The following is a 9,829-nucleotide window of genomic DNA, read 5'->3' on the forward strand; positions in this document are numbered from 1 at the left end:
GAAACATTGGTGTGGCTCTCTCACATCAATCAGTTGCCTCCCACACGACCCCAACCAGGGCCAGGAATCAAACCTACAACCCAGGCATGCACCCCTGACTGGGAATCAAACCCATGACCCTTTGGTCCCTGGGCTGACGCTCTAACCACTGAGAAAACCGGACAGGGCTGATTTTTTTTTTTTAAATCTTAGAGGAGCAAAGGGGAAAAGTAAACAGAAATGTATAGAATGTATGGGTTAGGATGGAAAGCAGACCTTCAGCACTCAAAATGAAGCAGTTGGCCACCAAATGACACATGAATCCATTCAGAAGGTTCCAGGTGTATGCATGTGTGCATAACCAATAGACATAGACAATAATGCTGGGGTGGGGGGGTGGGATAGGGAGGAGGTTGTCTGGGGGGTGGGAAACAGCTGTAACAAAAATAAATTAATAAAAATTGAAAAAACAGATGGTTCTAGGGAACAGAGCTCCTCTAAAATTTCACCATCTGATTGGAAGTAGTAATATTGTTAAAATGTCCATGCTACCCAAAGCAATGTACAGATTCAATGAATTCCCTATCAAAATTCCAATGGCAATTTTTATAGAAATAGAACAAACAATTCAAAAATGTATTTATTTTTGTTAATCCTCACCTGAGGATATTTTTCCATTGATTTTTAGAGAGAGTAGAGGGAGGAAGTGGGAGGGCAGGGAGAGAGAGAAACATCGATGTGAGAGAAACACATCAAATGGTTGCCTCCCACACGAGCCCCAATTGGGGCTAAGGATCAAACCTGCAATCCAGCTATGTGCCCTTGTCTGGGAATTGAAACTTCAGACCCTCCGGTGTGAGGGCGAATACTCTAACCACTGAGCAATGCCAGCCCGAGTCTAAAGTATATATGGAGCCACAAAAGACCCTGACTAGCTAAAGCAATCTTGAGAATGAAAAACAAAGCCAGGGATATCACACTCTTTGATTTCAAACTATATTACAAAGCTATAGTAGTCAAAACAGTATTGTATTGGCATCAAAACAGACACATAGATCAATGGAACAGAATAGAGATCACAGAAGTAAACCCATGCATATATAATTAATTTGTGACAAAGGAGACAAGAATATACAATGGGGAAAAGACAGTCTCCTCAATAAATGGTGCTGGGAAACTGCACAGCTATATGCAAAAGAAGGAAACTAGACCACTATTTTATTTTATTTTATTTATTTATTTATTTATTTATTTATTCATTTATTCATTTATTCATTTATTTATTTTCTATCCTTACCTGAGGACATTTTCCCATTTTTTGTTCAGATAGAGTGGGAGAGAGAGAGAGAGAGAGAGAAACATCGATGTGAAAGGGACACATCGAGTGGTTGCCACCCGCACAACCCAACCAGGGCAGGGGACAAACTGCAACCGAGGTACGTGCCCTTAGCGGGAACCGAACCAGGGTCTCTCTGGACTGCAGGGTGACGCTCTAACCGCTGAGCCAAACCGGCCAGGGCTAGACCACTATTTTATACCATGTGCAAAAATTAACTCAAAATTAATTGAAGACTTGAATGTAAGACCTAAAACTCCTAGAAGAAAACATAGATAATAAGCTCCTTGACATCAGTCTTGGTGATGATTTATTGGATCTGACTCCAAAAACAAAGGTAACAAAAGCAAAAATAGTCTGGCTGGTGTGGTTCAGTTGGTGGAGCGTCATCCCATGCACCAAGAGATCATAGGTTCAATTCCCAATCAAGGCACATGCCTGGGTTGCCAGCTCGATCCCCAGTAGGGAGCATGCAAGAGGCAGCCAATCAATGTTTCTCTCTCTCTCTCTCTCTTCCTCTCCTTTCTTCTCTCTAAAAATAATTTAAAAATTTTTTTTTTCTTTATTAATTTTGAGAGAGAGAGAGAGAAGAAGGGAGAGAGAGATAGAAACATCGATGAGAGAGAACATCAATTGGCCACCTCCTGCATGCCCCCCACTGGAGATTGGGCCCACAACCTGGGCATCAAATTGGTGCATGGGTTGATGCTCAATTACTGAGCCATACCAGCTGGGCTAAAAATCAATTTTTAAAAATCTTTAAAAAGTGAAATATTTAAGAAAAAGTTAAAAATAGAGCTATCATATGATCCAGCAATTTTACTAGTAGGTATTTATCCTACTAGTAAACAGTAAAAAACACTAATTGGAAAAGATATATGCACCTCTGTGTTTATTGTAGCATTATTTATAATAGCCAAGGTATGGGAAAAACCTAAGTGCCCATCAATAGGTGAATGGATAAAGAAGACATGGTACAGATACACAATGGCATACTATCAGCCGTAAAAAGAATGAAATCTTGCCATTTGTGACAACATGGATGGGACTTGAGGAAATCATGCTCAGTGAAATAAAAGTAGGAAAAATGCCATATGATGTCATTTATATGTGGTATCTAAAAAAAAAAGCTCACAGATACAGAACAGGAATGGTGGGCACTAGAGGGAAGGAGTGTTGTGGTGGGTGAAATTGGTGAAGGGGATCAAGAGGTACAAACTTCCAATTATAAAATAACTCATGGGATGTAATGTACAGCATGGTGGCTGTCATCAATAATATTGCAGTGCGTACTTGAAAGTTGCCAAGCGAGTAAATCCTGAAAGTTCTCATCATAAGGGGGATGAACCTTTGTATGGTGACACATGGTAACTAGGCTTACTGTGGTGATCATTTCTCAGTGTATGCGAATATTGAATCATTATGTTGTACACCTAAAACTAGTAGGTTGTATGTCAATTATACCTCAATTTAAAAAAAAAATTTACCATCTGAATTGACATGAGGGAGAGGCTGATGAGTCAAAAGGCAAAGGCCCTGGCCAGTTTGGCTCAGAAGTTAGAGCGTCGGCCCATGGACCAATGAATCGCGGGTTCAGTTCCGGTCAAGGGCATGTACCTCGGTTGCAGTTTGTCCCTGGCCCTGGCTGGGGTCGTGCAGGAAGCAATCAGTCAATGTGTCCCTCTCATGTCAATGTTTCTCTCTCTCCCTCCCTCCCACTCTATCTGAAGATAAATAGAAAAATAATCTCAGGTGAGGATTTAAAAAAAACAAACGGCAAAGGCGTGTGGAGGAAAGGGACGTGGGGTTTGGTGTCAGAAGGTCTGGGCTGAAGTGCCTGCCCCACTGCTCAGATGGCCATGACGGGTGCAGCCTCTGAACCTCAGCGTTCTCATCTGTAAAATGCAGGTTATATCCTGGCCCCTGGGTCGCTAACAGAATTGCTATGTGACTGGAATAAGATAAGGCCAGTGGAAACTTCTCTGTTCATTCACTCATTCACCCTCTATGTGCCAGACACAGTGCCAGGCACAGGCTTGGTTCTTGGCAAGCATGCAAACAAAGCAAATAATCTCCTAAGTGACGAGGTAATGACGAGTGTAATGAGTGTGATCGAAGGTTGATGTATAACCTCGAGGGACCCGTTCTGTCCTAGGGCAGTGAGAGAAGACATCAGTGTAAGAATTAGATTCCGTGGCTTCATAAAGCCCCTGAAGTGCACAGCATATAGCAGGCTCTTTCTCCAAGCTGGTGCCATTTGGCAGTATTTGCCCTAATCATTGACCTTTCCGGTGTAAGGGTTAGAGTATAGACAATTCTGTTCTTCAGGTAAGAATGAACTCTCCCAATAGTGTCACTCGCTGGGAAGGCACCCGTGTAGGAGGCTAAAGAAAGGACTGGCGGAAGCAGGACTGACACTTACTGGGTGCCTACTGCTTGCCTGACCCCGTGCTCAGCACTGTATTCTTACAGCCTGTAAGGATAGTGTTAGGGTTGCCCTTTCACAGATGAGGAATCTGAGGCTTGGAGAAGTTAAATCCTTTCCGTTCACAAGTTCATGAGCCTTTTGAGCGGTAGAGACTGAATTCTCAGCCAGGTGATTCAGTCTTCAAGGCCCAGGCAGGCTCTTTCCACAGCTGTCCTGACAAATGCCTCCAATGGGGACATTTTGCTTCTGGACCCCGCTGAGGTGCAGATTCTCCCGTTTCCTAGATGCTGTTATCAGTTATCTGTTATCAGAAGCACAATGTGGCAGTTGCATAATGCTCAGCATGGGAGCAGCCCTGTCCTCCTCCCCAAGCCCGTGGGGTTACTGAGGGACTCTGCACTCTGATCTATGCACAGAGACCCAGAATGTCAGAGGAGGAACCTGAGCCCACAGGATTTTGATTCGACACGGTTCTCCAGTAAAGGAGACAGAGAATATGACCCCAACCACAAAGTTCTGTGTTGTATTAATGACCAAGGAAAAGGGTGTGGCGGGAAGCAGAGAGGGAGAGCTGGAGGGAGGAAGGAGAGGAGAAGAAAGGGAGGGGATGGGGAGAAGGAAGGAAAAGGTCAAAGGGTTTCCTTTGACCGGGCGGTGGCTGAGGGAATCTTTAGGCCAAGCCTTGAATGGACCCACTGATCCTGGTACAAATGTCCAGATCTTTGAACATCGTCAGTTTTGTAGCTTTGCTCACATGCTACTTCTGCAGCTGTGGCTTGGAGTCATAACCTCTGTGTGAACCCTAGCTACCTTGCTCAGTTACAGGCAGGATCATTTGAAAGGCAATGTGACCTGCAGGAAAGAAGCCAGACTCATGACTCTGCCAGGAGCCAGCTCTAGCCCTTAGCAAATCTCTTGCCCCATATATGCATCCGTTTTCTGATTTGTTACATGGAAATGAGGATGTCTAACGTTACACAGAGCTGTGAGTGCCGCATGAGACCATGGATGTGAACGTACTTTGGAAAACAAAGTAAAAGCACCTGACATACACAGGATACTCCTAAAAGTGGGCTTGAAACAAAAGGAAGGAAGTTATTTTGATCTCAGGCTTGGTTTACTAATCTAAAAAAATGAAAACTGGATTCTAACAAAGGACTGAAACTTTTCAACCAGACCCTGCCACCACTCACCATGGTTACTGGTGACTCTGGTCCAATTCCGTGTGCACTGAATCCTTTACCTGCTGCTTCTGTCAAGTGGGGAATAATGGCTTGTCATCAGGACTTTTATAAAGCTCTCTGCGCGATTAATAAAAAAGGAAAATTATTCAAAATTCTATGCACAGGGATAATGATCATTTTAAGTAAAAATAAACCTTAGTGCAATATGTTTTACTCCTTCCAGGTAAATTGTTCTGAAAACCATAGTTAGCTGACACCAAAACTGCTTAAGAGATACCACTAGCATATGATAGCTTAGGGTTTCTCACAGCCTTCTCTCCTTTCATAGTGCTGGTTGGACCCACTGTCTGCTAACCTCAGCAGTTTGGTCCAGATCCTGTTCTTCTTGTTCTTAGTCTGAAGCCCTATTGTCTCTTATCCATTTTTGAAAAATATTTTTTATTAATTTTTTAGAGAAAGAGGAAAGGAGAGAGAGAGAGAAACATCAATGAGAGAGAGAAACAATCGGCTGACTCCTGCACGCCCCCTACTGGGGATCAAGCCCACAACCTGGGCATGTGCCCCTACTGGGAATTGAACCGGGATCTCTCAGTTCAGGGGACAACACTCAATCCACTGAGCCACATGGGCTGGGCTCTCACCTATTTTTAAACCAAAGTACAGTTATAGTCACAGACTGCATTCCAGCAAGCTCATGGGTACCAACCTAAAGTGAATAGTCCCAATATTAATACTGATGACTTCCACCCAGGGTTAGGGGAGCCCAAGGGGTATGGGCAAAGAGCTTTAGCATCACATGAACGTGGGTTTTGAACCTCAGCTCTACTACTCACTACCTGTGTGACATTGGCCTTAACCTGTCTGAGTCTCAGATTTGTACTTTTTAAAGAGATGAGGGTCATAGAGTACATATACCCTAAAGAGCAATAGGGAGGAATAAATATAATAAACTAGGCATATAAAAAACTTAGAAAGTGAGAATATCAACAACATAAAAAAGGACCAGTCAGAGACGAAGGATGCACTAACCAAAATAAAGAATAATTTATAGGGCCCTGGCCAGTTTGGCTCAGCGGTTAGAGCATCGGCCTGCAGTCCAGAGAGACCCAGGTTTGGTTCCCTCTAAGGGCTCATGCCTCAGTTGCAGTTTGTCCCCAGCCCTGGTTGGGTCATGCGGATGGCAGCCACGCGATGTGTCCCTTTCACGTTGTTTCTCTCTCTCTCTCTCTCTCTCTCTCTCTCTCTCTCTCTCTCTCTCTTCATCTCTCTCTTCATCTCTCTCCCTCCCACTCTATCTGAACAAAAAAATGGAAAAATGTCCTCGGGTAAGGATAAAAAGTAAATAAAGAATAATTTACAAAGAATCAATAGTAGAGTAGGTAAAGCCAAGAAGCAAACCATAGATTTGGAATATAAGGAAGCAAAAAACACCCAATCAGAACAGCAAAAAGAAAAAAGAATCCAAACAAATGAGGATAGTGTAAGAAGCCTCTGGGACCACTTCAAGCGTGCCAACATTCTCATCATTGGGGTGCCAGAAGGAGAAGAGAGAGAATAAGAAATCGAAAACCTATTTGAAGCAATAATGACAGAAAACTTCCCTAACTTGGTGAAGGAAACAGACATACAAGTCCAGGAAGCACAGAGAGTCCCAAATAAGATGAACCCAAAGAGGTCCACACCAAGATACATCATCATCAAAATGCCAAAGGTTAAATACAAAGAGAGAATCTTAAAGCTGCAAGAGAAAAGCAGTCTGTAATCTACAAAGGCGCTTCCATAAGACTGTCAGCTGATTTCTCAAAAGAAACTTTGCAGGCCAGAAAGGAGTGGCAAGAGATATTCAAGGTGATGAAAAGTAATGACCTATAACCAAGATTACTCTATCCTGCAAAGCTATCATTTAGAATCGATGGACATATCAAGAGTTTCCCAGACAAGAAAAAGCTAAAGGAGTTCATCACCACCAAATCAATGTTATATGAAATGTTGAAGGGTCTTCTTGAAGGAGAAGAAGAACAAAAATATGAACAATAAAATGGCAATTAATACATATCTATCAACAATTGAATCTACAAACAAAATGAGCAAGCAGAACAGAAACAGACTCATAGATACTGAGAACTTTTTGTTGGTTGCCAGATAGGTGGGGGCTTGGGGGATGGGTGAAAAAGATGAAGGAATTAAGAAGTACAAATTGGTTTTTAGACTGATGAACCTCAAAGGGAAGGGGGAGATGGGGTGGAAAAAGAGAAACTAAAGAACTTCTATGCATATATGCATAACCAATGGACACTGACAATAGTGTGGGGAAGGCTGGAGAGGGGTGGGATTGGGGATGAGGAGGTTAATGGTGAAAAAGGGGGAGACATCTGTAATACATTCAACAATAAAGATGAGTTAAAATAAATGAATGAAAAAGAAAAAAAAAGAACTTAGAAAGTAAAAGAATTTTTTTTTTTAAAGTCCAACTGTTGTGGCTCAGTGGTTGAGTATCAACACATGCACCAAGAGGTCACCTGTTCAATCCCTGGTCAGGACACATGCCCAGGTGGGGGGCATGCAGGAGGCAGCCAATGGATGTTCTCTCTCATCGATGTTTCTACCTCTCTCTCCCTCTCACTTCCTCTCTCTCTAAAATCAATAAAGGAAAAAAAAAATTTAAAAAAAAGAACTTAGGAAGTGGCACAGTTAGTGCTATGTAAAAGGTGGTTCTCTGCTGTAGAAAGGTCTTGACCGGCTGAAGGGGGACTGTTTCGCCTCATAGTTTCTAATTTGGATAACCCCACCAAAATCCATATACCCTAAGAGAAGAATGAGTGAAGATTTCCAGGTATCTCTTCCTCCCCTAATTCTAGACATTGGTCCCTGAAAGAATGTAGCTTTTGTCATAACACAACAGTCTTCCTACTGAAACAATGAGGCCTTCTAACCAAAGACTCAGAACAACCTGACCACAAGAAATGCTTGGTCACTGGAGTTTCAAAGCTGGGAAATGCTGCATATCATTGGAATAAGCTGGTAATTTCCTCTTGCTTGGATACTCTAGTTCTCTGCGATTGTAAGAATTTATAAGCTGATCTCTCATTTCAAGGAAAACTGACAAGCGACACCCAGTGGCTTGCGTTGCAGTTTGCATTCATCTCTACTGGTCATAGAGCGCTGGGGACGCACAGTGTGATTCTTCTGCTTCTCGACCAGTAGGAGTTTGCACACTGAGCTGGGCCACCTTTTTCGGCTCCGGTGCCCGACAAAGCCCATGCACTGTGCAGGCCTGACAAAGCGGGGTGCAGTTAGCATTGCTGGCTCTGTGGCACGGACAAGTGAAGGCCCGGGAGCTTCCCCACCAACAATTCAGGTTGAGTTGCCTCTCTGGCCAGAGGCCAGCCCTGGCAAGGGCCCAGCTTCTTCTCAAGCCCTGAGAAAGGGTTCAGGTATATCCGGTGGCCAGAAGAGCAAGATAAGCAGCCAAGTCATCATAGAGTTCTTTCACCCAAGACAACATAGCCAGTGAACTAGAGAGACTTCCTGAGGAAAGGCTGCATGGCGAGCCCACTGAGCCGAGTAAACACAGCATACCTATGGAGCTAACTTCTTCATGCCTGCCCACTCCTTATCTTTAAAATAAGGGTTTGAGCTCCATTTTATTTTATTTTATTTATTTTTTCTTTATTGACTTTAGAGAGAGGAAGGGAGAGAGAGAGAGATGGAAACATCAACGAGAGAGAACATCAATCGGCCGCCTCCTGCAAGCTCACACTGGGGATCGAGCCCACAATCTGGGCATGTGCCCTGACCAGGATCGAACTGGCAACCTCTTGGTGCATGGGTCGACGGTCGACACTCAACCACTGAGCCACACCAGTCGGGCTGGGCTCCATTTTTAATGGAACAAATTATAACTAGACTACTTATGTCTGTATCTCATTTTTTTTTAACACCAACATGCAAAACTTCTTTTAGATACTACATATCCCTTTTTAATTGATAGGATTTTGTGAGTGATAAAAATGATGACACCATATAGTGAGAGTTCTTCAAGGATATTCAAAGAATCAGAAAATTAGGACCAAGAAACTTGGGCTATCTCTTCAAATTCTATTTCCCCTGGAGAACAGAGAAGGAAAAATGATTCAAATACCTCAGTCATTCCACTTTTTATAATAGAGACTGTGCCACTTAATTCCAGTGAGAATTCGTAAACTTCTCTTGAGTTGTTTAGGAAGGGCGCCACAGTCCATAATTACAAAGTATATTGATGCTTGTAACTAGCATTGTCTGTTTTTAGTGGAGGCATGAGGCCTGTCTATGATAAGAAGGATCCCTGGGCTCATTACACAAGTTAACACAGGACCAGTTCATCAATTCAGAGATAGTAAGTAAGAGAAACCCCATCACTGTTGGTCTCACATCATTAGCTGTCTGCAGAAGGGAAGTGGGGGTGGACAGAGTAAAGCTATGAAAGGAACAATGCTAACTTGTAGCCATTGCCCGGACAAGAAGGGGGGTGCGGGAAAATGAAAGAGAATCGCTGGTCTTCCACCTGGGGCATGAGCAACTTGGTGATTTTGTGACAATTCAGCAGCAAGTCTACTGCTGGGCACAGCACACCTGGCCGAGACTAGAAACAGAACTTCCAGCGTTGAGCTGGGACAGGAAAACATCTCAGCCAAGTGATTTTCTTATACAAGCTTATTTAGAGGGAAGTTGTAAATGGAATTGCCTGCTAATCCAGTCTACCTGACCATGACTTCACTCTTGCACATTCCATTCTTGTTCTTGTCCATGTCAACAAAAAATATTTGCCTGGTTACTATTGAGTAAATATACCATATTTTGTATACTACTTAAAAAAAAAACAACTGACATTGGGCCATAAGCCTTTCCCACATTTCTATGTAG

The sequence above is a fragment of the Molossus molossus genome, unplaced genomic scaffold, assembly GCF_014108415.1.
Source record: "Molossus molossus isolate mMolMol1 unplaced genomic scaffold, mMolMol1.p scaffold_m16_p_1, whole genome shotgun sequence".
Classification (NCBI taxonomy): Eukaryota; Metazoa; Chordata; class Mammalia; order Chiroptera; family Molossidae; genus Molossus; species Molossus molossus.